Source organism: Bubalus kerabau, chromosome 1 (assembly GCF_029407905.1).
Source record: "Bubalus kerabau isolate K-KA32 ecotype Philippines breed swamp buffalo chromosome 1, PCC_UOA_SB_1v2, whole genome shotgun sequence".
NCBI lineage: Eukaryota > Metazoa > Chordata > Mammalia > Artiodactyla > Bovidae > Bubalus > Bubalus kerabau.
Window position 1 is genome coordinate 10,691,389 of NC_073624.1, and position 27,341 is coordinate 10,718,729.

A 27,341-nucleotide genomic window follows, 5' to 3' on the forward strand; every position below is an offset into this window, starting at 1 on the left:
GCACAAGCTTTCTCTAGCTGCAGCAAGCGGGAACTACTCTGCTGTGCTGCACAAGCCTCTCTTGTTGGGGAGCACAGGCTCTTGGTGTTCAGGCTTCAGTAGCTGCAGCACTCGGGCTCAGTAGTTACGGCTCTCAGGCTCTAGAGCTCAGGCTCAGTAGTTGTGGTGCACAGGCTTAGTTGCTCTGCGGCATGTGGAATCTTCCTGGACCAGGACCTGTGTCCCCTACACTGGCAGGAGGATTCCTGTCCACTGCACCACCAGGGAAGTCCCCATTAGTTACTTTTTAAACCCCATTTTATCCTTGAGAGAGAGAGAAAGTAGAAGTTTTTTTTTTTTGTTTGTTTGTTTTTAAATCAAGGCTCAGGAAAGTTAAAACGTCTGGTTTAAGGTAATATGTGAATTGTGTGTAGTGGGTCTGAAGTCATCGAAGCAGAGGTCTTGGTGTAGGACCTGAGGCAGAAAGGAGGGACAGGTGGAGGGCTGATCTGGTGAAGCGAGGAGAGGGAGGAGATGGATCTACTTTCTCCTGGAGTCCTGCTGGCAGAACCCAGCCCAGGGGCAGGAGTGGCATCGCACAGAGGAGGGGCACGAGCTGTGCTGGCAGCCTGGTCTGAGCTGTGCTGAGCTGGCCCTGCGCTCTGTCATCGGAGCTCCCTAAACATCCACCTCCCCACCCCAGCTCCCCAGGAATCCCCCCTGCCCAGGCGGAGCAACCCTTGGACCTTCCAGGGAGAGACAGAGGAGCGGCCTGTTTCCCGGGCCTGGCGCTTCAGTCCCGGGGTGGGGGCTGGGAGGTCCCCGGTGGAGAGTGACATTGGATGCAGTCTCACGACTATTTTTCTGTGTCGCCGTGGGGACTGGGGCTCCTGGCAGCTGGCGTGGCTGTGCCTGTGGCCTTTGTTTCCCTGCCCTCCTCCTGGTGCCGTCAGAAGCTGCAGTGCTGTGCTTGCAGGGTCACGTGCTGGTCTTTGCACAGCTGTTGGGAGGAGAGTGCGGGAGAGACTGAGAGACGGCCTGTTCTGTTCCTGCGTCTGCAAGCTTAAGAGAGTCTACCCGCTCCGCTCACTCTTCTGAGCAATCTCTTTCTGACCCTTCCCCTGGTTAAGCAGCAAACCCTTCTCACTCCAATTCCGGACTCTTCACACTCAAGCCAGCCTCTGCCCTTTGCACAGGGGCTTCCAACCACATCCTTGAGCATGCACACACACACACTCACCCCTGGCCTTTTCTGCACCCCTGTAAAGTTTTAGCACCTTTGTGCATACTGCCCTTTCTTCAGTGTGAGTTCATGCGCTCCGTTCTCCTCTTATTCAGACTGCACTTTCTCCTCTGCAGAGTTACCTGCTGCCATCAGACTTAACACAATGTTTTTCTTTTTTTTAAAGATTTATTTATTTATTTGGCTGTACTGGTCTTAGTTGTGGCATGGGTGATCTATGGAGACCGGCCCCTTGCATGGGGAGCATGGAGTCTTAGCGACTGAACCACCAGCGAAGTCCCCTTATAACAAGCTGTTTTTCTTTTGCTGCTTTTAAAATTCTCTCCTTTTAATTTTGATAACCTAGCAATGCATGCATTCCTTGTTCTATTGTGCTCCACTTAATTGTACTTCACAGATACTGTGGTTCTTACAGATTGATGATCTGTGTGTGGCAACTCTGCCCTGAGCAACAGCACTTTCTCACTTGGTGTCTCTGTTACATTTTGGCAATTCTCACAATAATTTAAACTTTTTAATTATATTTGTTATGGTGACCTAGGGTACTATTGTAACTGTCTGGGGCACCCGTGTAAGACTATGAACTTGATCAATAAATGCTGTGGGTGTTCTGACTGCTCCACTAACTGGTGGTTCCCTCCTTTCCCTTTCTCTCCTCGTTCTTCCTGTTCCCTGAACAGAACAGTATTGAGTGTAGGCTAATTAATAACCCTACAAAGGCCTACCAGTGTTCAAGTGAAAGGAAAGGCCACTCGTCTCACTTTAACTCAAAAGTTAAAAATGATTAAGCTTAGTGAGGAAGGCATGTCAAAAGCTGAGATGGGGGTACTTTCCTGGTGGTCCAATAGTTAAGATTCCACACTTCCACTGCAGGGGGCGTGGGTTCAACCCCTGGTGGGGCACTACAATCCCACATGCCATGTGGCATGAACAAAACGAAAAAAAAAGAAAGCAAGAAAATTGAGATACGATACGCTGAAAGCTGGGCCCCTTGCACCAGGTAGCCAAGCTGTTTTCTTGTTTGCTTTGTTTGCTCTGGGTCTCTGTTGCTGTGTGCAAGCTTTCTCTAGTTGCAGCAAGCAGGGGCTACTCTTTCTCGTGGTGCTTGGGCTTCTCACTGTGGTGGCTTCTATGGTTTCATAGCACAGGCTCTAGGGTTTGGGCTTCAGTGGTTGCTGCGTGCAGGCTCAGCAGTTGTGATTCGTGAGCTATAGAGCACAGGCTCAGTAGCTGTGGTGCACGGACTTAGTTGCTCCGAGCACATGGAATCTTCCTGGACCAGGGATCCAGCCTGTGTCCCCTGCATTGACAGCAAATTCTTATCCCCTGCACTACCAGGGAAGTCCTAGCCAAGTTGTGAATGCAAAGAAGTTCTTAGAGGAAATTGAAAGTGCAAGTCCAGTGAACACACAAATGATAAGTAAGGAAAACACTTGATATGATATCTGCTTATATGGAGAAAGTCTGAGTGGTTTGGATAGAAGACGAAAGCAGCCACAACATTCCCTTAATAAAACTCTAATCCACAGTAAAGCTTTAACACTCTGAATGGTGAGAGAGATGAGGAAGCTGCGGAAGAAAAGTTTGAAGCTGGCAGAGGTTGGTCTGTGAGGCTTAAGGAAAGAAGCCATTTCCATAACATAAAAGTGCAATGTGAAGCAGCAGGTGCTGATGTAGAAGCTGCAGTAACTTAGCCAGAAGATCCAGCTTAGATCATTCATGAAAGTGGTTACACTAAACAGCAGATTTTCAGTGTAGATGAGATAGCCTCGACTGGGAGAAAATGCCATCTGGGACTTTCATAGCAAGCAAGAAGTCAGTGCCTGGCTTCAAAGCCTCAAGGACAGGCTGATTCTCTCTTTTTTTTTTTTTTCAGACTGATTCTCTTCTTTGGGCTGTTGTGGCTGGGGCTGTTGTGGCTGGTGACTTTAAGCCAATGCTCATTTACAATCCAAAAATCCTAGGGCCCCTAAGAGCACATACTCTGCCTGTGCTTTACAAATGGAACAACAAAGCCTGGCTGACAGCACTTCTGTTTACTGCATGGTTCAATTAATATTTTAAATCCTCTGCGGAGACCTACTGCTCAGAAAAAGAGATTCCTTTCAAAAATATTGCTGCTCAGTGACAAAGAACCTGGTCACCAGGAGCTCTGATGGAGATAGATGTACAATGAGATGAATGCTGTTTTCCTGCCTGCTAACACAACATCCATCCTACAGCCCATGGATCAAGGTGTAATCTTGACTTTCAAGTCTCATTATTTAAGAAATACATTTCAGGACTTCCCTGTAGTCCAGTGGCTAAGACTCCACACTCCCAATGCAGGGACAGGGAACTAGGTCCCACATGCCTCAACCAAAAGATCCTGCATGCTGCAATGAAAATCAAAGACCCTGCGTGCCATAACTAAGACCTGGAGCAGCCAAATACATATAAATAAATATTAAAAAAAAAAAACCCCAAAACCTTCCCCCCAAAAATCATAGAGAAGTTCAGTGTTTCTGAACATAAGCCATCTGTTCTCCTTGCTGGGCTCTGCAATAAACATCCCTCTGCTCCAAACTCCGATCTTTCTATTTGCCCTTACTGTGCACATGAACTTTGTTCGGTAACAGCAACAGCAGCATCCTTACTTCTGGAACTCTTGTCCCGGACACAAAGGCACTGGGATGCATAAAGGATGAAGTTTCTGATACCTAAAATGTAGGCTTCTTTTCTGTGAGCCAGTGTTGCCTGCTTGGGAGTCTGAATGGAAACACAGGGGCTGTGGATACTGAAGAGATCCCAAGTCCACCAGTGAGCTGCTTCCAAGGTCCTTGCAGTCAAAGTCCAGAGTAGAGGTGACCAGGGTTTTCTGAGCAGCCCAGGGAAGGGAGCCCAGTGGGTAGGGAGGCTTGTCAGCGGGTCAGCATCCACTATGCTTCTCGCTGAGTGATGGTCGGCTCTGCGGGGGGCTGGTCCCCTCCAGCCCACCCTAAAGTCTGTCAGGATCCAGCCCCTGACCACAATGAGTACACAGGTACGTGTTTCTTTCCTACCTGTTGTGTCCCCTGCAGGTCTGCGCCGTGCCAACCTCCAGTCCCTGTTGCTCCTGCCTGCCTGGGGCAGAACGCGGACTAGAAAGTGAGAGAAAATCAAAGCTCACCATTGTTTACTGTTCACACTGTTCTGGTCAAAACTTGAGTAGAGGAACAAACTACTTAAACTATCATTGTTAACTGCAATAAACAGCATTTTATACGACCCTTGACAGCTCCAGAGCACATTACAGTTTACAAAAGGTTTTCATGTGTGCTGTTATTTGATCCTCACGTGCTCCTGTGTGAAGGAAACATGTTTCCATTCCTATTCGACAGATAACGAAATTTGTGCTCATTGATTTGCTCAGGGCCATGCAGTTAATAGATAATCTGGCTGGAACTCAAATCCAGATCTTCTCAGTTTAGGTCTAAAGACATGTTTGAAGTAACCTGGGTGAAGTAACCTGTTCAATGGGGCTTCTATGGTAAAGAGAAGTTTAGAACGTAAAGAATCTTCCTGCAATGCAGGAGACCCAGGTTCAATCCCTGGGTTGGGAAGATTCCCCTGGAGAAAAGGAATGGCTACCCACTCCAGTACTTTTGCCTGGAGAATCCCATGGACAGAGGAAGCCATGGGTCCTTGCACTTCCTGCCACCCTGTAACAGAGCAGATGCTCTCTGCGTGACCCCTGAAGTCCGGCCTCCATCTGGCCTTTGTCTCAGCAGATTTGACCGAGTCCACAGGGGAGCCTGGCTGCTCCCAGGCCCGCAGGCCCATGGTGTCCACGTGGGAAGAGTATTGACTTGCTTGTTTGTTGCTTCAAGCCTGGGAGCCTCCTACAGAGAACATTCACGGGCATGAGATTCATACGACTCCAGACACTGTGCTTGGTGCCAGTAACTCGGCTGGGCTGAGTGGAAGAAAGGGCTGACTCTTGGCTGTGTGGGAAACTGCACAGGAGGGCGCGCCTCCTGTGGGCACGCCCTCGGTGTCTTCTTGCCCTTGGGCTTAGCTGAGTCTACCAGGAGCAGAAGCAGGAGATGCCCAGCACAGACCTGCTCCTGCCGACCCAGGCCTGGAAGCCACACCCAGGGCTTGATCCTGGCCCCGTTCCACTGGACCTGAGATGGCCTGAGACAGTGGGATCAGGAGGTTCCTATTAAGTGCTACCTACAGGTCACAGGTGGAGAGCGACCCAGGCCTTCAGGGTCTGCAGTACCTGCCCAGGTGGTTGTAATGATCCCAGGACAGTGGGAGAGACAGAGGTGAAGGGACAGGTCGTGCTGACAATCACCCAAAGAAAAGTCTATGAAGAAGTCTATTTACTCTTTCTTTCTTTTTTTTTTTTCTTTTAGCTTCACTGGGTCTTCATTGCTGTGTCTGGGGGATTCTCTAGTTGTGGTACATGGGCTTAGCTACCCTGTGGCATGTAGGATGTGGGATCAAACCCACATCCCCTGCATTGGAAGGCAGATTCTCAACCACTGGACCACCAGGGAAGACCCCCTGCTGATTTTAAAATAAAATATAGACCATCTGGCATTTTTAGGAAAAATGGAGAAGGAATGGCTAATGGCATGAAAGCCCTCCAAGCAGAGGTGAGTAATCCCTCCAAGCAGAGGTGAGTCACTCCTAGGAGCTCAGTCTTGCGTCTTTCATTCCAAAGCCCTGAGCCAAGCAGAGCTGGGGGCAGGCTGGAGAGCAGCCCTCCCAGGAAGCTGGGTGGGGAAGGAAACACAGGGCCACCTCAGCGCCTGTCTCCAGGGAAGAGAGGAGCCTGGAAAGAGGAGGGCAGAGAACACAGCACCAGCAGTCTTTTCACCAAGAAAACCTCACTTTGGATCTTGGTCCCTGGGTGACTTGATTAAGGACATACAGATACCTGCCGAGGGGCAGGGGGTATGTGGTTGGGAGCACAGACCTAGAGCTAGAATGCTAAGGTCGCCGTGGGGCTTGTGACCTTTAGCAGGTCCCTGAGCCTGTGTGCCTCCATTTCCTCACCTGGAAAAAGAGCTGAGAAGTAAGTAACTGCTTAACAGAGCAGCGGCAGGATGAGCACCTATCAGGGGGCTTGTGTTCTAAGCAGAAGAAATAGCGGTGTTGGTTCTTGTTACTACTGGGCATGACCAGAGCTCCAGAGGGAAGCAGGCCTGTGTGTGGAGCAGCTGTGCTCTGCAGCACAGACACACTGAGGATGGAAACCTGCTCAGAAGACATGAGCAGGGACCAGTGGGCGCCACCACGGCAGCCTGGAGCCCACTATAGCCAGGTCCAGCCCCCCTTCCACCCTCCCCCGGAGCAGTCTCATGTGAGTTCAGAGCCACGGCTGAGAGCCTGACCAGGACACTGCTTCTACCAGGCCCCAGGGAGAAAGCATCATATTCCATCTTTAAGAAAAGTGAAAAACAGGGGCTTCCCCGTTGGTTCAGTGGTAAAGAATCCACCTATTAATGCAGGAGACATGGGTTTGATCCTTGGTCTGGGAAGATCGCACGTGCCACAGAGCAACTAGGCCCGAGCGCCCTAGAGCCCATGCAGCACATCAACAAGAGAAGCCACAGAAATGAGAAGCCTGAGAACTGCAAGGAGAGAGCAGCCTCAGATTGCCACGACTAGAGAAAAAGCCCTTGCAGCATCGAAGACCCATTACAACCAATAAATAAATAAATTTTGAAAAAAAGAAAATAAACAAAACAAACAAAAAAAGGGATTTCCCTGGTGGCCTAGTGGTTAGGATTCTGGGCTTTCACTGCTGTGACCCAGGTTCAATCCCTGGCTCGGGAACTGAAATCTCACAAGCCTCATGGTGTGGCGAAAAAAAGTAAGTCAAGTCGATCAGAACACACTAAGCACCAACTCTGTATAAAATGTTCCCATGCATGTTATTGAAGGGGAGGGCATAAAGGCAGGGAGGGGCCTTCCCTGGGGGTGGCTAAGACTATGAGCTCCCAATGCAGGGGCCCAGAGTTCGATCCTGGGTCAGGGGACTAGATCCCACGTCACAGGTAAGAGATCCTGCATGCTACAATGAAGACCCAGTGCAGCTAAATAAATAAAAGTAAATGTTAAAAAGTTTTAATAAAAATTAAATAAAATGAAGGGAAGAACTTGTTCCTGTCATTTTGGGCTTCTTAGTCCCAGTGGGAACTTGAGGCCAGTGGAGTGTGGGCATCCCCTTCCTGAACAGTGAGAACCAATAACATCACACTTGCCTCTATTTGCCCAGACTTGGAGCAAACTTGGGCTTTCCTGGTAGCTCAGCTGGTAAAGAATCTGCCTGCGATGCAGGAGACTTGGGTTTGAACCCTGGGTTGGGAAGATTCCCTAGAGAAGGGAACGGCTACCTACACCAGTATTCTGGCCTGGAGAATTTCATGGACTGTATAGTTCAGGGGTTGCAAAGAGTCTGACATGACTGAGCGACTTTCACTGGAACAAACTTTGCTTTTAATTTAGTACCTGAATTCTGTAGCAACTCACTTTTTCCCAGGGATCCTCCTGGATTCAATTTTTTCATTAAAAAAAATTTTTTTTTAAATATGCATTCTAATAGTACGAACCATTCTGAATTGTTTTGGGAGTCAAAGAGTCAAAAACACTAAAAACATTATCTACTGGAGTGAAATAGCAGTACAAGAAAAACAGACACTGACAGGTCACAGAATCTTTGATTTGAAAGGGAACTGGAAGTCACAGAGTCAACGTTTCCCAAAGCAGGTGTCTGGTGCCACCCACGTCAATTTGGGCCATACATGTGGAGGATGGCCTTGGAGAATGAAGGGTATCCTCCTCCAAGCTCTTGGCTGCGTGGACCCTGCATTTTCCTGAGCTCACTTGCAGATCACCCTGTTGTGAGCCAGCAGTGATGGGAAATCCTCAGACTGAGCAGAGAGCTGGCTCCACTGACCTGCGTCTCTAGTGGCCCTTCTCTTGCCCTGTGGAGGGCCACATACCTCTCCTTCCTGGGACAGTCCATCAGAGATTTGACAGCAGAAGTCTCCAAGCTAAACTGGCACAGCTGCTGGGCCCCTCATCCCTGGGAGCAGAGCTCAGGCCCTCTCCATCTTCTGGTGGATGGACTCCAGTGTCCATGTTGTACCACATGGATGGCCCCCCTGTTGCTGTGGGCAGCACCAGGAACCGCAGATGGGTCCCTGTCTCTCTGCTCCTGTGGCTCCTGAGGCTGCAGAGCTGTTGGAGCAGCTGTTCCCTAGCCGGGGGCCTTTACTTTCATAAATAAGGGAATGAAAGGTGGGATTCTAGATATTCTAGGAAGCCGGGGGCCTTCACTTTCATAAATAAGTGAATGAAAGGTGGGATTCTAGATATTCTAGGAAGTTTTCCCCCACTTGGGCCAACCCCAGATGGCCTCCTGCCTTCAACTTTGTGTCAGTTCTGTGTGTCAGAGAGAACTGGGTGGGAATTCCAGCTTTACCTTGACCTGCCTGTGTAGGTTACACAAGTAAGTAAATTCTTTGTGTTCTTATGTTCTTAGCTCATAAAACAGTGATGTAAAATCTCACAGGCTGACCCAAGGATTAAACGATATAACCCACGAATAGCCTAGGCACAATGTCAGAGCTCCATAAAAGTGTTTCCTTCCCTTATTTTGGAACTGGAGCAAAACAGCTGCAGATTGAGGTAGAGTAGACATGGAGGCAGAGTGCTGAGACGAAGAAAGGACTTCGGGTGCTAAGTTGGAACACCTCTGAGCCATACAGGGATCCTGGAGCTTGGGCAACTCACATTAATGGTTGTGGACAACAGAAGAGCCAAGGCGGCAGGGAGGGAGACTGCACTCACGGTCCAGTGGTTGAGAATCCACCCTCCAAAGCAGGTGACACAGGTTCCATCCCTGGTTGGGGAACAAAGATCCCACAGGCTGAGGGGCAACTAAGCCAGGGCTGGCAGTTCTGAAGACCCAGTGAAGCCAAAAGATAAAATAAATATTAAATAGGACACTTGCGCCCCAGAATACTATGCAGACCTTACAAGGCCTGAGGTGTTAACATAATCTGATAGAAGGTGATATTTAAAAAAAAAAGGAAAAAGAGGTAGGGACGGCGGGATTGCCAGGCAGCAACAGAGACACGCAGGAGCCACGGGGCTCTTGGAGGCATCAGCCCTGTCCTGAGGGTGCTGCTGGAGTAGCTCTGCTCTCCGCCGCTCAGCTTGATGGATGTCACTGAAGCCAACGATCCTTGAAGACGCGATCATCGCTAAGGCTTCTTTCTGCTCCGATTATAATAGGCAAATGCTGAGGAATTTATTCCGAGCTCTCCAGCCTTCCATCTGCCTTCCTTAGAGCTTGGCAGATTGCTTTCCAGTCCGCGGGCCGCTGCAGTCCAGGGCTCGTGCAGAGTGAGGCGGGGTCCGGACCCCAGCAGAGGCGCAGGTCGCTGAGCAGCCCAGCGTCCGGGGTCTCCGACTGGAAGAGCCGGAGAAGCGCCAGCATTTCCACGGAACCGAGAGGACTGAGGTGGGGCTGGGGAGGGGGCGAGGGAGGAGGCCAGGAGGACGGGGAAGGGAGGGTCTGTTTGCGGGTGGAGGGGACGTTCTGAGGGTGCGGCCCGGGAAGCCCCACCACCGCAGACCTGGCCCGGCCCCGCAGAGGCCGGGAGGGCCCGGGGCGCCTCTCTGTGTCACCTTTCGGGCTGCGCCTGGTTTCCATAGCGACCGCGGAGCCGGGCGCAGAGGAGGCTGCGGCAGGACCGGGCCTCCTCCTCGCGCCGCGCGGGTCGCGCTCTCCGGCCGCCGGAGCCGGGCGTGGACGGGGCCTGGGGCCGGCGGGGCGCGCTCAGCACGGGAGCGGCCGGAGCACCTGCGCGCGCCGAGGACCGCCGGCCCGAGGGCCCGCGGGTGAGTGCTGCCCCGTCCTCTCCTGGGCGGGTCTCCGCACCACACGGTCAAGCGCTGTCTGGACTGCTGCTGCCTTCAAAAGTCACACCTTTAAATCGCTTGTGGCTGGGAAGGCTTTTCGTTTCTGACATCTTGGTATTATTTCGTCTCCTAAAAGCGCCCTTAGCGCAGCTGCGCCGTCTCGGGGCCTCCATTACCGACAGCGCCCCACCGCGCGGGTTCCCGCAAACGCCCCCCCACCGCAACCTACACGAGGGACCGCGGGGCTAGGGCTCCCAGCCGCCTCCGCGCAAACAGCGGCTGCCGGATGCCCTTGCCGGCGCTGGGGGCAGCGCGTCCATCACCTCCGCAGCGAGGCCGTTCCCCCTCCCCCGACCCCGGAGTCTCCTTCCGGCCAGCGGAGGCCGCGCGCTCAAGCCTGGAGCCCCGGGCTGGACCCGGCGCGCGTGACCGCACCGGGGGCCGCGGTGGCTGCCGCGCAGGTGTTTCTCTTGGAGAGCTCTGACAAAGGGTGTGAAGTTCAGCTGCTCCGGAAGCGAGGCAGGGGCCGAATGTCTTCCTGGAGACTGGCTTTGTTTAGAATCCAAGGATTGTGATTCCATGGTAAAATACCCTCTGGATGTAAAGCCTTCTCCTTGTCTGCTCATCCGTCCCCATCATCCCATCCCCCCACCCCCATAGTTCTTCTTATTGGTCTGTTACTGTGATCAACGGTTTAGAGGTTTCGCTGTTATAAAGGTTCCTTTCGAGAGAAGGGTGAAGTCTTGCTAAATGAGAGATCAACAGAAGGCTGCACCGTTGGGAGCAGTTCTCAACCCGGCCTGCATGTTGGAACACCTGGGGAGCTTTAAAAGGTACTGATGCCTGGCTGTGGTCATTTTGTAATATATAGAAATACCGAATCACTATGTGGTGCACCAGGAGCTAAGATAGTGTTGTAGGTCAATTATACTTCAATTTGTTTTTTTTTTTTTTAATATATATATTTTCAATTTTATGTGTTTATTTTTGGCTGTGCTGGGTCTTCGTTGCTGCATGGGCTTTTCTCTAGTTGGGAAGAGCCGGGTACTCTCTAGGCGTGGGGTGCAGGCTTCTCATTGCAGTGGCTTCTCTTGTTGCAGAGCTCAGGCCCTAGGGCGTATGGGCTTCAGTAGTTGCAGATCCCCTGTTCTAGAGCACAGGCTCAATAGCTGTGGCACACGGCCTTAGTTAATCTTTTGCATGTGGGATCTTCCTGGGTCAAGGATCCAAACGCTGTCTCCTGCATTGACAGGCGGGTTCTCTACCACTGAACCACCAGGGAAGCCCAGGAATATTTTTTATATATTGATTTATTGCCGAGTGGTGCAGCTGAGAGACATGGTGTTAGTTCCCCAACCAGGGATCGAATCTGTGCCCCCTGCATTGGGAGCACAGCATTTAAACCACTGCACTGCCAGGGAATTCCCAGTAAAATAAATAAAATAAAATAAAATATTGATGCCTGGGTCCCATTTCCAGAGATTTTGGCTTAATTGGTCTGAGATACAGCCAATTTTTTAAGCTCCAGGGTGATTCTAACGAGCTAAGTTTGCAACCCACCATTCTGCTCAATCGGGATGGTGTGTTCCCAGGTGAGCTTGGTTATGGCTTTCTCTCTCCCGTGAGCAGCTGTCTAGGGCAGGTGTGTGATTGCTGTGACTGTCCACATGCTCAAGCCCCTCAGAGAGGCTCAGGGTGAAGGTGCTGTTTCAGAGGAAGGAGGAAGCATCTCTCTGAGAACAGGTCTCCTCACTAAACGAAATGCTCTGATTTGTATTCCAGGGAAAGCGGGGGAAGAGAAGTATGCTTTTGCAAGTCCGCAGGCTGAGAGCTGTGTCCTCTTGTAGGTGATGGACTTCCTGTTAGTAGTTGTCAGGGTCACGTGTAGATCTCCCCACTGCTTCGAGGAGGCTGGACACTTAGAAAGAAGGATGGACACCACAATTAGGAATGTGGTAGCCACTCTGAAGAAGGGAGAGGCAACTTAAGAACACCTAAGAGTTAGAAATTCTCATTTCTCTCAGGCCTGAAACCCTTCAGCATAGCTTGAACTCCTCCTGAATTTGAGGGGTTTCCCTGAATATCTAAGGGCCAGGGTCACCTCTTCTCTGCAGGTACTACTGCCCACAGGAGAGCCCACCTGTCGGAACAGGTTTTCCCAGTGCTTTCGGCTAAGGACACCTCATGAATATTCATAAGTGCTATGAAGGGGGTGGAAGGCAAGTTTGAGTTTGCAATGCCTAAGGTGCTCAAGGAAATTAGGTAAGGCCGGAAGGTTCTGAACATGAGACATTAGAAATGTAGACACACTAGAAAGCATAATTTACTGACCTGGAGCCAGAACTCCACCAGTCAACAGCTTCTCAAGGTGCTTGCTGTAATTTTGGCTGATAGAGGTTGGTTATGGTCTCCCTGATGGCTTGGCATAAAAGTACTGTCTCTTCTGAGACCCCTGGCAAGGCTTGGTCATTCCCCTCATCCATAGGCACGAGAATTAGGACCTGTCTAAAGGTCACACAGCCACCTGATGTGGATCACAAAACTCGTGTGCTAGGGCGGCTGTGGGAGTGGCTGGGAGATGGGTGTCCCCGGATGACCTCAGCTCTCCCACATTCCTGCCTGGACTCACCCTCCAGCATCCCTGGGTGCTGACCTGGAGGGGCCTCTTCCCAGTGCCTGCCTGGTCCACGAAGCACTCTCATGTCTCTTCCTGGAGTAATATGACCTCCTGAGACAATGCCTTTGCTTACCCAGCCTGGGCCTCCTTCTGGTTCCCCCGTAATCACTTGGCACGGCCAGGGTTTGGGCATAATTCACCCGTTGCTCTAGCCTCTTGGTTGGACTGGAGATGCTCTGGGCTAGTCCACATGAAGGATGGCCCCCAGGGGCTTCTGTGACCTCAGGCCCAAATGCCCTTTCCCAACATGATACCACAGAGCTGCCACACCTCAGGGGCAGGCCAGGCAAACCCTGGGAAGGCAGCCAGCCCCCGGATGGCCATTTGCAACAGCGACAGCAGGTCTTAGTCCTCACTGCCACCTGCTTGTCCACGACCACCAATATCTAGTCTCTGAAAATGGGCGATTTATTTCACAGGCTGCTGGGGGCAGGTGTCCAGTTGATTTGGCTTAATCCATGTGTATCAGTTCATTGGAGGGGATAACAGAGACTGCAGTGTGAAATGAAACCCTGTTTTACATTTTTTTCAGACTGTGGATTATGACTCATTAGTGGGTCATGAAATCAGTTTGGTGGGTCATGGCCGGCATTTTAGAAAGAAATAACGAGGGACTTCCCTGATGGTCTGGTGGCTAAGAGTCCACGCTCCCAGTGCAGGGGGCCTGGGTTTAATCCCTGGTCAGGGAACTAGATCCCACATGCCACAACTAAGAGTTCTCACACTGCAACGAAAGATGCAGCATGCTGCAACTAAGGCCTGGTGCAGCCAAGTAAATAAATAATGATTTTTTTTTAAAGAAAGAAATAAGAAATTTATTCGGATGAGTAAATGAATAAGAAAAAATACACAGATAATGTTCCTCACTGACAGTAATCAAAAGTGAAGATCATAGCAACTCTGCTTTACTTCTTGCTAATGGGAGTAACAATTAAAAACATAGCCTCTAATGCTACTAAGTGTGCTGTAAAATTGTGCTTTTTACTGTGGGTTGCATGTAAATTGGTAAAATTTGGGAGGAATGCAACATGATACTAGGAAAAGCTATAAAAGTACTACACCCAGGAATTTTTCCCAATGAAGTTATTTAATAAAGATTTTTAAAATTCTAAATACATTAAAGGTATCCTTGACTGTGTTAGTTATAATAGAAAAAAAAATAGAAATAACTGAAATGTCCCCACATTAGAGGAACAGTTTAAAAATTTTGTGGTGTATCCGTATAATGGAATATTTTGTGTTTCAGTGAAAGCTTACATCCAGACACATACAGAGAGAAACAGGGAAAGACTTATAAAATGAAAAAGAGAATATAAACTAACAAGCACACCATGTTTGTAACTTTAAATAATCTGTGTGTCTGTGGAAGACAAATGTCTATGTGCAAGTTGCTAAAATGATGGGTCATAGTTTTAAAAATTCATGTGCTGTTGAGTATAAAACTTTCAAGACTGGAAGGAATCAATGTACAGGAGAAGAAAAGAAATCCCAGAAATTATCTGGGTATTTGTTTTCTTGGCCCTAGAAACCAGAAAAATCACAAGAATCAAAATTACGTTGACTAACTTCATACTGTGTGGATTTTTTTTACTCGTTGTAAGCTAGTGTCAATTTTAGTAAATTCTTTGCTTATGGCAGATAGTTAGTGAATAGCTGTTGACTGATCTTTACACCTATGTGTGTGTGTATATATATATTTATAATTTAATTATTTATTTGGCTGTGCTGGGTCTTCGTTGCTTCTTGGGGCTACTCTCCGGTTGCGGTGTACAGGCTTCTCCTTGCAGTGGCTTGTCTTGTGGAGCACAGACTCTAGGGTGAGTGGGCTTCAGAAGTTGTGGCTCCCAAGCTCAGGAGCACTGGCTCAATAGCTGTGGCACATGGGCTTAGTTGCTTTATGATCTTCCGAGATCAGGGATCGAACCCTTGTTTCCTGCATTGGCAGATGGATGCTTTACCACTGAGCCACCAGGGAAACTCTGGTTGATCTTTTAGTTATATGTGCGATTTTATAATCACAGTCCTGGGAAAACTTTAATTTGTCTCTAAAGAAGCATCAGAAATCTTAGTGGAAATAGCACTCTGTCTTTAACTGTATTTTCTAAGGGAACTTTAATTTTTCCAGCGTAGGGAATACAACTTTGGGAACTTTCCCCCCATTCAAACAGTTATAAGAACAGTTTAAGTAAGTCACAGCCCTGAAGGGAGAGGTAAGATGTGTGATGGACAGAGGTCTGGGGAAACTTTGTTAGAAATCTGCCCAACGTGGACGTGTAAATGATTTATTTGAATTGGGACAGAGAGTAGGGAAAGAGGGGAAGCAGGGATCAGGTAGGTTCCAAACCAGAAACTTGGGACGCCTGTTCTCTGGAATTTTCAGACCAGCTGGCCTGGGGTCACCTTGCCTCTGAGTTTGCGGTGTAACCTCAATGTAAACATTTAGTGTCTCTGTGTTTCCATCATCCTCAAGAGGAATGAAAACTCTTGCTCTCTTCTTTCCAAAGGCATATTCGGTGGAAGGTTTAGGTTTTATGCATATTTATGTGCCCCTTGCACTCCTTCCTGGAGGGTGTCTGCGTTTTCTTTTCTTTTTCCTGCATTCTCTGATAGGCCTTTCAGGAACAGAACACCAGGACACAAGAGGGGGATAGAGATGTAGGGGAGAGCCCCAAAGGGCAAGAGAAGAGAGAGACACAGAGAACATTGTACTTGGGTCGACTCAGAAGGCTAATATCAACTCTCAATAACTCCGTGAAGTGTTACTTTCTCCATTTTTCTGATTTGGAGAGGATTCCTGCTATTCAGAGACACTGATGTGATCAGGATTTTTCTGCAGAAACCAGGGTAGTGGGCTCGTTTTAGTCTCATGATGAAACCCGCACTCCTGTCGTGCCTCTAAGTCAGGTGACTGGGGTTCACGTTCGAGTGTGGCACTCGTGAGCTCTGGGTCCCTGGGCAAGTCTTTTAACTTCTGTGAAGCTCAACTACCTTACATTAAAATAGGGATAATAATGACAAATGAGGTTGTTACAAGGGTTAGAACTTATACCTTTTGGGGGTTTTTGGTTTCCAGTAATGGAAGTAGGCTTTAGGGCTAACTTTGGGGAAGGGTGAGGACATTTACTGGAAGAATAGGAATTAGTTCACACAACGGAATGAAAAGTAAACAGCCAGGCCTCGGGAAGGATGAGAACCCAGGCAGCTAAGGGGCCCAAGAAAGTAGAGAGACACTGGTTTCCTTCTTTAGTGACTCGCGACTGGATGAATCAGCTCCGGTTATTTTCAGTGTGTGTGTCTCTGCTCAGCACTCAAATTCCAGGGGGAGAAGTCAGCCTGCCTGGCCTGGGCTGCCTCCAGAGTAGGGCACCGTGATCACATGGCCACCCACAAAAGAGGTTATAGGTGCCGTTACCCCGTGAGAGGGCCTGGACGCTGGGCTGGCAAAAGCCACAGACATCCACCCAGAGCCCTCCTCTGGGACGGCAGGCCTGGACCTGCGCACCACGGGGCCTCAGTGCTTTCCACGCACATCAGGCTGGGACACCCTGGAAGGCGGTATCGAACAGCACCCTGGGTGGACCCTCAAGTGCTCCTGCAGGAGGTGGGCCCACCACCCGGGAGAGCTGAGGCATCAACCCCCGGGGGCAGCCCAGCTCAAGGTCCAGGCAGGTGAGCAGGGGAGTGGTCAGGTGTCACCTGTCCCTACTCTTTCCTCAGGGCTTTCATGGTCAGGAAGTAAACATCTCCAGGAAATCAAGGTAACTTCTCCTCTAAATAAGGTTAGGGATGTCTGGCCCAAGGGGCCCAGACTACTTACAGGCTTCTCCTCGGCAGTTCTGCTGTAACATAATCTCCGAGGGCACTATGCTGACATGTCTAGGCTGGGCTTCAGAGCAGGTGAGCTTTGGCTAAAGACCTGTGCTTGTGGGGGGAGCAGGACCTAGAGACCATAAGTCTAGAGGAAATATGGGGTGATATGGATGCTGTGATATGGATGCTTTTCTGATTAACTTTCCCTTTTTTGGGGAGACTATTATGTTAAAATACAAAAGGAGGTTCCACAGTCCATTTTCTCCCAAAATGAAAGAGCACAAATAAGCCAAAGAAGGTAATTTCAAAGACTCCCCATTCCATCACTCTCTCCGCTGAGATGTTAGTATGTTCGTCTTTTCCCTCTCAAATTCCCTTTCTTCCTAACCCACCAACCTGCCTCCCCCTGGGGCAGTGAGATGGTCCTTAGGGAGGAACTCTGCTTGTTCTTTGCATGTGGGAACCAGGACAAGTTAAAAAGGTTCAACTCTTAAAACACCTTTCTCTCTCTCTCACTCTCTTTTGAGGGGCCACTCAGCCCCTTCTCCACAAAACCTCCCCTGACGTCTTGAATGGGCCCCTTCTCAGTCTCACAAGATAATACTTCCCACCTGGCAACGATCCTTTCCTATCTGAACCCAATTGTCAGCTCCTTGAGGGCAGATCCTAAGTCCTGTTTTGTTTTGTTTTGTTTTTTAACTTAAACGTTTATTTATTTATTCAGTTGTGCTGGGTCTTGGTTGAAGTGTGTGGGATCTAGTTCCCTGACCAGGGGTTGAACCCAGGCCTTCTGCATTGGGAGCACAGAGTCTTAGCCCCTGGACCGCCAAGGAAGTCCTAAGACTGGCTTGTTTTCAAATCAGTCTTCAGTGTAGAAGAGAAGCAGGACATCAAGCTTTTCAGACCCTCTTGTCTTCAGTAGGTCCACATGACAGCGGAGGTCGCCCAGGAATCAAATTGTACCACACCCTCCTGTTCTCCCCCTTGACTCTCATCCTACAGGTAGATGGCGGGCTTCTGAGTCCATCCAAGGCAACCTGGAATCCTCAGGCTCCACGTAGCTTGGTTTTTCCTTGGTGGTACCTTGCATCAGAACACTCTTGGGGTCATGATGAACTGAACTAGTGGCAGTGACGTTGAGAACAATTGAATTGAATGGACTGAGTTCCTGCGGCACCACGGAATCCATCCATAGGCAGTGTTTCGGTCAGCATTCTTGGCTTGTGACAGAAAGCTGGCGAAAACTGGTTTAAGTGTTGTAAAGAAAGAGGGAAGGTATTGTTTTACACACAGGCTTCCCAAGAGACTTGAATCAGGGCTCACAGATTTGACCTGACGTAGCTCCCCACTCCTGAGAAGGCAATGGCACCCCACTCCAGTGTTCTTGCCTGGAGAATCCCAGGGACGGGGGAGCTGTCTATGGGGTCGCACAGAGTTGGACACGACTGAAGCGACTTAGCAGCTGCAGCTCCCCTCTCACTTTCTCAACTCCTCTCCTTCTGGTGCAGGTTCAACCTCATGGCTCAGGATGGCTGCTAGCAGCTCCCAGAGCTTCCTGCATCCCATGTCAAGTCCAGAGTGGGGTTGGACTCAATCCTGACCAAACACAGCTGGGAGTGGGGGAGGGATAAGTTCTTCAGTGGGAAATTAGGATACTGACAGCTGGAGGGGAGAAGAGGCTGTGGAGAAAGTCACAAGACAAAAACAAAGCCAAGGGACCAGAAAGTTAGGCAGGAATTGAGAGTCATATAGGGTGGCTTGGCCACTCGAAATGGGGGATGGCTCGTTGTGGACTCGCCCCATCACAGAACTGGGTGTTGTTGAAGAAATGCAAATGATTTTCGTATTAGCCAGTACTAAATATAACTCAGAGGACTCATCTCCTTTTATAGCTAAAAAAGTTTCTATGTAAGGACTTGTTACCCATTTCAAAATTGTAATTTAGGGCATATGTGCTCTATTGAGCCATCTGTTCCACTACCTTCTTTACTGGTTCAGGTGCCATGGCCCTGAGCTTGTCTCGTCATTTGAGCAGATTTTACTCTTGATTTCTCTATCTGTTCTCAGGGATTCTGGAGAAGAGTGGTTGAATGGAGAGAAAAGGAAGCACTCATTTCACTATTCAATTCAGGGGACTTGGAAGGAAGGATACATATTTATCACCTTGATGGGTTAAACATACACCATGATAATCAAAACAACAAGATATTGTTTTTCATCTGTCAAATGGCAAGGATTACAAAAGAGATGTCCAGGATTGGCGAGGGTTCAGAGAAATAGCCACATCTTAGATGGCTGGTGAGGATAGAACTGCTGTAAACTTTCTGAAAGGCCACTGGCAATATGTGTGAGACATTTAAAAAATGTGCATACGTTTTGACCAAGCAATTCCATGTCTAGAAATATATGCAGGACAGTGAGGGAGACATAGATGTAAGGAACAGACTTTTGGACTCCGTGGGAGAGGGCGAGGGTGGGATGATTTGGGAGAGTGCCATTGAAACATGTATATTACCATAAAATGGATGACCAGTGCAGGTTGCATGCATGAGGTGGGGCACTCAAAGTGGGTGATCTGGGAGAGCCCAGGGGATGGGGTGGGGAGCGAGGTGGGAGTGGGGTTCAGGACGGGGGAGACGTGTGCACCTGTGGCTGATTCATGTTGATGTGTGGCAGGGACTACTGCAATATTGTAAAGTGATTAGCTTCCATTTAAAATAAATTTAAAAAAAAGGAAAAAAAAGTGCATACATTTTGACCAAGCAATTCTATTTCTAGAAATATTAGGAAATAATCGTAAAAATATATAAACATTTACATATATGGATAATCCTTGAAGTTACATATAATAATGAAGACTTGAAAATAATCTTAATGCCTAAAAATAGAATTAAATAACTTAAGCTATAGCCATATGATGCAACCATTTAAAATCATCTTTTAGAATAATCTACATGGCATGGGAAAATTCCTGGTCTTGTTAAGGAGAAAGTATTAATAGATTACCAAGCAGTTTGATCAATTTTTATTTAAAAAAAGATATACGCATGTGGCCTTCCCTGGCAGTCCAGTGGTTAAGACTGCAGGGGGCATGGGTTGGATCCCTGGTTGGGGGCAGGGGAGATATATACAAAAAAGAAAATACACATGTACACACAAAAAAAGTATAGGAAAAAACATCAAAATTGTAACACTGATATGCTGGTAAGAGGAATGGCTAGATTTTATTATTTTTGTAATTTTCCCTATTAAACATTTTAAAATGATGGACATGTATTACTTTGGAAATCAGGAATTTTCCTTTTCTTAAAAGTGAGACAGACCACACCACAATTCTTTCAGTGGCCACAGTATGGATGGACATCATCCTGCCTTCTGTTTGGTTCATGTGCAGGTATTCCTGGGTGCCCTCAATCTCTCCACCTTCCTCCCCAACACAGGCCTTCTCCCCAGACCCCACCCCATGCTCCTCCTGCCCTGGGGCAGGAGCGGTCTAATGCCAGCTTGTATGTTTAGCTGGGGATAGAGTCCTGGTACCTGCTGATCTGATCCATTCCTCACCAAGGGGGTCTGATGTTTCCCACACTCATCTAATCAGTAGGAGCAGGCTTCCTGGACGATCCATCAGGATTACCTCAAATGGGTGCCCAAGAAATACTTGGATGCATAAATAAAACACCCAGATAAGCAGAGGCGTTTTAGAGCTCTCTGGGGATGGGAAAAGACAGAGGCACTATGGGAGTGAAAATTAACTGGATGGGTAAGGGCTGGATCAGGCAGACAGCAACTTGGAAATACTGACTCCAGGATGGCCGTGCTCAGCCTTCTCAATTGGTATCTAAAGTTTACTGGTTTCCCCGCCACTTTGCTGGCCTGCCCATCCCTGTGACGATTTCAGCAGTGTAAAGAGAATGAAATCATGGGCCCAGCTTATTTTTCAAGCTGCGGCACCCCTGTCAGTGGAGCAGGATAGTTCACTCAATGGCAAATCAGGAAGTTCCCAGAATTAGAGTCAGCAACCCCACACAGGGAAGCCCCTTTGTCACGGGCATGGGTTGATTCTGTCTCCAGGCACCATAGGGAGTGGGACGCAGTTTTTGTTGCCCTTTTCTGTGGAATTTGCCAGATGTGTCAAAGCCATAATCTCATTGACGACATATGAACAATAAGCCAGTAAAGTGAAGTAGAAGGTGTTTCTCCCAGTTTACAGAAGTCCACTGAGAGCACTTGCTGTACCAGGCTTCTCTGTTCCATGGTGTGGGGTTTTTTTTGTTGTTGTTGTTGCTATTTTGTATTTCTTCCCCTATTGCTTATAAGGTTCTCTACTTGCTACATATGAAAAGTCTGTGTTCACTTAGGGAGCAGGGGTTGCAGGGGCCAGTCCACAACTTGGAAAACTAAATGCCTTATTCAACAGCGTTGTTACAGGAGGCAAGTGCATCAGTCCACTTGTAGCTTTGCCTATAACAAACTGCTCCTAACCTTCCTGACGTGACTGTTAGAGGCTGAAATATTACAGGTACAGGGATCAATGTAAAACACGATATAGGTGCATCACATTATCTTTTGTATGGAATGCAGTTGGTTCTGAAGAAATAGGAGATAGCCTTGCATTGTGGGGGATGTGAAGGTGGGCACTGTAGTTAGACCTCCACTGTGTGTGCCTTGCGCAAGTCAACTTCTCTAAGCCTGTCTGAGGCTGAAATGAAGTGATACATGCAAAGCACTTCCAAACAGTACCCAGTGTATTGGAAGCATTTATTAATGCTAAATGTAAGCAGCAGGAGCTGCTGCTGTAAATGAAGGAGAGAGGTAAATATGTCAATAAAAATTGCATAGTATAGGGCAGAAAATCAGGGTTTGGGGAACACAGAGTAGAAGTAGGAACTCTATAAACCAGAATCTTCTGTTCATCAGACTGGGAAGGCTTCATGGAGGAACTTGACTTTCTTGAACTCTGCCTTATAGTTGGAAGATGAGTTGTCTGGGTGGGGAGTGGAGCTACTAAGGGTACCCCAGACACCTGATACAACTTGGAAGAGGATTGAGGGGTGTAGGGAGGTTGAAAAGCTTTGGGACTTCCCTGGTGGTCCAGTGGTTAAGGCTTCAGGCTCCCAGTGCAAGGGGCCTGGGTTCTATCCTAGCCAGGGAGCTAGATTCCACGTGCGGCAACTTAAGATCCCTGGTGCTGCAGCTAAGACCTGGCACAGTCAAATTAAAGAGTTCTGAAAGAAGAAAGTGGAACTGTCAGGAGGGTTGTTACCAAAGTGCCGGCCTGCTGCCCGTGTAAACCTCTAAAACAGAGTAGGTGGGACCCTTTCAGGATGCTTTCAAGTCTTGAATTTGACAGGCAGGGAGACTGAGAGCTCACTGTCCTTGTAGAATTAAATGGCTGCCACAGACCTGAGGTAGTGACCAGCACTTTGGCAATTCTGATGAGGCCTGACCAGCAAGACCTGTTGCTGAAGCCAGGGGCTCTGGACAGTTCAACAGGCAAACGAATTATTAACTGAGGTGTTGTCCGATTATGTGGAGGAAGAGAGAAGATGAGGAGGTGACTCTCAGTAGAGTCAAATTAGAGTAGAAATTATTGGGCAAAGTGTGGCCCTCCACATATGAAAAGAACGCTCTGCTTTCAGAGAGGGAGTCAGAAAGGATATTGACTGCCTTCACAAAAGCTGGGGTTAATACTGTCTGAACAAAGGAACTGGTGTCAACTTTCAATCAAAGTTCTTTAGCTGATGTCCCAAATTGAAGAACATATGTAAATATTGCTAATCCCAAGCCAAGGATTATAGACTTGCAAAGTATGAGAAGGACTACGAGAGATCAATTCTACTCCAATATCCTTATTGGATTAGATGAGACAACTGACAACGGGACGGGGGAAAGGCACACGCAGATATCTTCTTCAGTTCTCTCCATATTTTCTTTTCGTTCTCTTAACTCCAAAATTTGAGAATCCCCAATCTCTTTGTTTCCTGTCTGGATTGGATCAGATAGAAAATTCCATTTGTGTTGTGCGGCGGCTACAGAGCGCAACAAATAACGTGCCCTTTAATCGCATCCTCTCTCCTCCCTTTCTGGCCGGCTTTGAAGTGCCCACCATGCTTTTCCATTGGTCATTTCGTGCGGTTCCTCGCCCCCGTCCAAGGTTCTCAACCAATCAGCTTCTCCCTGGTCCCTCGGGGCGGGCTTTGAGGAATATACCACTGAAGCTGCGGGGGGAGTGGAGAGAAGGAAGGGTGTGGAGGCGGCCCTCTCTTTTACCTTCTGCATAGAACCATGAGCTTCTGGCAAAGTCTGAGCCAGCGGGTCGCGCCGGCGTCCCTGGGGACGGGCGGCAGAGCGGGTTCCGGAGGCGCGCTGAGGTCAGCGCCCCGAGGCCGGGGTCCGGTGGTCGCGCCCCAGGGGCCGCAGCCCCGCCCTCCCATGTGCCCGCCCCACCCGGCGGCAGCGCCGCTACCACAGCAGCAGCCGCGGTGCTGCTCGCGCTGGACGCCGACTGCTGAGGGGGCGGCTGCGGGGCTGAGGCGCCGGCCCGAGCGGGAGTCGCCGCGGGGCTAGGCCGCCGGACGCCACGGCCGAGGGTCTGGACTGTGGGCTGCGGCCGGGACGCTGGCGCAGCGCGGCATGAGGCGGAGGTGAGACGGGCTCCGGACCTGGCCCGGGACCCGCGCGGGCCGGGCGCCTCCCTCTGGCCGCCGCTGCAGCCCCGGAGCGGACGGCAGGCCCGGGTCTGGGGCCGCGGGCGGCGGGCGGGAGGCTGGACGTACTTGCCAGGAGCGCCGCCGAGGCCGGGCACGAGGGGCCCCGCGAGCGGACGCGCAGCTGAGGAGTCGCGCCGGAGAAGGAGGGCGCGGCGGGACCTCGACTCCCTCATTCCTGCGGTGGCCCTCTGTCCCCTCAGGTCCCCACGTGTCTCCCCTTCCTCCGTGCCCCTCATCTCCCCTCTCCCCCCATGTTCTTCGTCCCCTTGTCTCCTTGTGCTCCCATTCCCCCGTGTCCCCCCCCCCCCCCAACCCCCGGGTGCCCCCATCCCCCATGTGCCCCGTGTCCCCCGTCCCCTGAGGCTCATGGACCGCCCTAGTCTCCCGACTCCCCGCAGACTCACTTGAAGGAAGGCGTCTGCAGCCCCGCACACAGCCTGTGAGCTCTAAGGTGGCGGCTGTTTACCGCAGGCATCGGTTACGGTGACATCAGTGCTTAGTGCTGAGAAATGCAAGCCAGTTGTGAGCAGTGTTTTCCTCGAGGCTTACACCTTCTCATTTTCTGGGACGTGGATGGGGAGATGGCGTTTAAACTTGGCGAGTCCCATCTGACAGTCTGCCTGGGAGACAGCCGTTTGGATCGTACCCCGGGGGTGCGGGTGAGGTGCGATGGGTTTTGCAGTGAGCACGACCTTCCGCGTCTGCGCTGGGCTGGCTGGGAGGCCCTGCCCTCCTTACCTGGCCACGCAGATGGCAGCTCCTGGTGCTGGCTCTCCTCCGAGCACCTCTGTAAAGGGCCCTCCACAGGCTTGTATACACGTCTTACTTCATTGTCAAGTGGACTTGGTCAGAAACTTGGCTCAGGTTGTTGTGGCCCTAGAGTGAATTCTCCTTGTGTTCCAGGATTTTAAATTGTTTTTACTTTTTGGATAGGATACTAAACACCATGGCTTAATTCCAGAATTATAGGGAAAACAGGGTTTAGATGGTCCTCTTGAAAAGAATCTGCAGGAACTTAGACCTGGTTCCTAGCCAAGCTGCCTTTTTGTGTTCACGATGCTAGCCTTTGAAATGTCTAGAACTTGACTGCTAGATTACGAGGTCCCCCCACCCCACACCTGGTATGGTTCAGGTGATCATGGTGTTTCTAGGTGTGGGGCAGAAAATGGGTTCTAGAGTAATGTGTACCAAATATTCTGTGCAAGTATACCTGGCACATAGTAAGTATTTAATAACCATAAGTAATTTTTTTTTCTTTCTTGTTTGAGTTTGGGAGACCTGTGGATGATGAAATTGGATACAGCTTTGTTTGCATGTTCCCTTTTTAAGACTATCCCTGCAATTCCCCCACTCTTCTTCCCATCCCAACCTCTAGCTCTCACACCAAAATTTTTATGGTCCGTTAAAAAGGAAACTCAGACCTCTGAACCTTGAAGTAAATATCAAACAAGAAACAATTGAGCTCTTCCTTCCAGCTCACATGTGCTTTTTTTTTTCAGAAAGGATGGTACGCACCGTAGATGAGATCTTACTCGCTCAGCACAGGAGAATAAAGGGTCAGAGTGGACCCTTTCTTGGGTCTGTTGAAAATTCCTGTGGGTAAGGATTTTGGTTGCTGTTGGTTTAACCTGTCCAGGTGGAACCATAAGCCTTTCCTAATTTCTGCTGGCACTGGCATCTAAGAAATGGCCTGGGTGGATGACACCTGACCAGCAAACAGGGCACACTCCTGGATTTGATGGCTGTACCTCTGAACTGGGCTTTGCAGGGAGCAGCCATGTACCGCCTCCTACTGTACCAGGCTCATTATGACCAGATTAAAAGGCTATCAGAACTAATGTTCTTGAAAGCCTGAGTAACATCGGTGGTTTATGTATGTCCCGTTATACTGGATGTGACGTTTCAGTAATAATCATACTCTGGATTTCCTTACTGCTTTTCTTTGAGGAAGTGAAAGCTTTTTTATCGCCTGTTATCTCACTGATTCTTTTTTGTCCAAGGTCATCAGGTTTAGTGCAGTATATTATTTCCCACTTTATAGATAAAGAAATGGGGGGGACATGATTTGTTCTAAGTTGTGAGTTGATGGCTAAGTTGGACTTCGATTTTTCCTTCCTATGGAATTTCACTAATACTTTCATAAGGGAAAAAACCCTCTTTTTTGAAACATGGAAGACTTAAAGATACCAAACCATTATGCTTTTCAGATTACTAGACAGCTGAGAATAGTTGACATTTGTTGGGTGCTTATGTGTGCCAGGCGCTTCACGTACATCACCTCATTTGTTCCCCACGACAGTCTACAAGGTAGGACATGTTATTTTCCCTGGTTTTACAGTTGATGAACTAGGGTTTGGTGAGATGGAGGTCAAGGCAGTGATAAGGCAGGTCAGGCCTCAAAGCTGGGCTGATTCTCAAGTGTGTGCTTCTAACCTCCCTGGGTGTTAGTGGAGACGGGGAGCAGACAGTAGAGCCCCTGACACCTGTTGCCGCTGCTTGCCTGGCTCTGATGGGCTGTGCTTGTACAGGGGTTTCATTTTTCATTGAAGTAGAATAGTGGAAAAGATTCTGGACTATTCCTGGGCCAGAAGCATTCTTTAGCCAGGTCATTACTTAAGAAAAAAATAAGAGTTGAAAAAATATCTGTATTTGGAGAGTGTGAAATGTTTTATGAGGCCAGATGGGGAACATAGAGAGGGAGACAATTGAAATGGTTTGTGGACGAAAGAAATGTGTGATATTCTAACTCAGGTAACTCCTTTAGTACCCAGGCTTTTAAACTTAAGCTGCAGGTTGAAATTGTAAACCTGGAGGCCTGGCACTTGGGCTAAAATCTGTGCAGTAAATAGACTCTCAGTTTCTACTTTAGGTGGCAGAGTTGAAAATCTGATTCCTTTTTGGTTTCTAACTTCTACAAATAATGTGGTACACTGGGAGTGGTGGGGATATTGTTCAGAAATTTACCTAAACTCTCTTTGGGCTTTCCCTTGCCTCCATGCACCCTTCTGTCACCTTTGGTTCCACTTTTCAGAATTCAGCTCTGATCCTGTGGAGTGGGTGGTGGAGGGGACAGAACAACATCTCTTCCTTCTGGGGCTCAGCTGCACGTGACTTGCTGTTTTCTTGGTGTGGGCTTTAACTGTCTTCTGGTGTTAAGGCTTATTATGATAATCAAGAAACTGGGGAGGGAGGACAGGGCAACTCTTGCCCTAAAAACTCTGCAGTTCATTCACTTTTTGTCAGTGTCAGTCTTCACAGAGAAGAAAAAAATCACCACAATTAAAAAAAAAAAGGAATAAAGTGGTAATAATCAGATTAAAGAAGGGAGAAGTAGGATTGTTGGTTTGAACCCTGGAGGAAGGTGGAAGAGGAAAGGCAGGCGCGTCTGCTAAGTGGTCAGTCCTCAGAGGTGCCTCCTCACTGTCTGTGGAGAGGAGGAAAGAGCAGGCGTGTGTGTGTGTGTGTGTGTGTTTGGCTGAAGGCCAGGAGAGGTCTTCTTGTGTTAGGCCGGTCTACAGAGGTCTGTTTAACCGTGTATCTAGGGATGGATCTGGTCTGGTGGACTCTGGAAGGAGGGGAGCAGCATTCCGTCAGGTGGTTGACTAGTAGCTTTATTGATTTTTTTCTTACTATCTTGAAACAGCTAACTACACAAAAGGCAACGTGGAACTTCGGTTGGTCTGGCTTTGTCCTTTCTCTTCCCCTGCCTCTTTTCTGTTGCTACACGTCAGCATTGGAGCTTGAAGACAGGGGCAGAGCAGCCCAGAGGTAGGACCGGGGTGGACGATACTTCTCTAACCCGTCACCCCCTGGGTTATGACAACACACCGCCGCAGGCTGTCCCGGCCTACAGAATGCCCACTTACGAGGGCCCCTGCGACACCCCTCCCTGCCTTCCCTCACTTTACTCCCTCCAGCTGCCTTGTGATTGAGTCGTTGGGGTTTGTGAGTGGGAGAGGAGGAGAAGTGGGTAAGCAGTGTCTCGATGGTGGTCTCTGCAGGAGTGCATGGAGGAGGG

General features: G+C 49.2%; 1 protein-coding gene across 21 annotated transcripts in view; it reads left to right on the plus strand.

Annotated features, from left to right (window-relative positions):
* The first annotated feature begins 9,589 nt into the window (after positions 1-9,589).
* Positions 9,590-27,341, plus strand: part of MICAL3 (microtubule associated monooxygenase, calponin and LIM domain containing 3) — a 156,535-nt gene continuing 138,783 nt past the window's right edge. For 12 of the 21 annotated variants that reach the window (XR_008710134.1, XM_055567303.1, XM_055567395.1 and 9 more), the window contains exon 1: positions 23,119-23,257. The gene's annotated coding sequence lies outside the window, so the exon portion shown is untranslated. The other 9 variants (XM_055567314.1, XM_055567324.1, XM_055567325.1 and 6 more) reach the window with 8 other exon arrangements.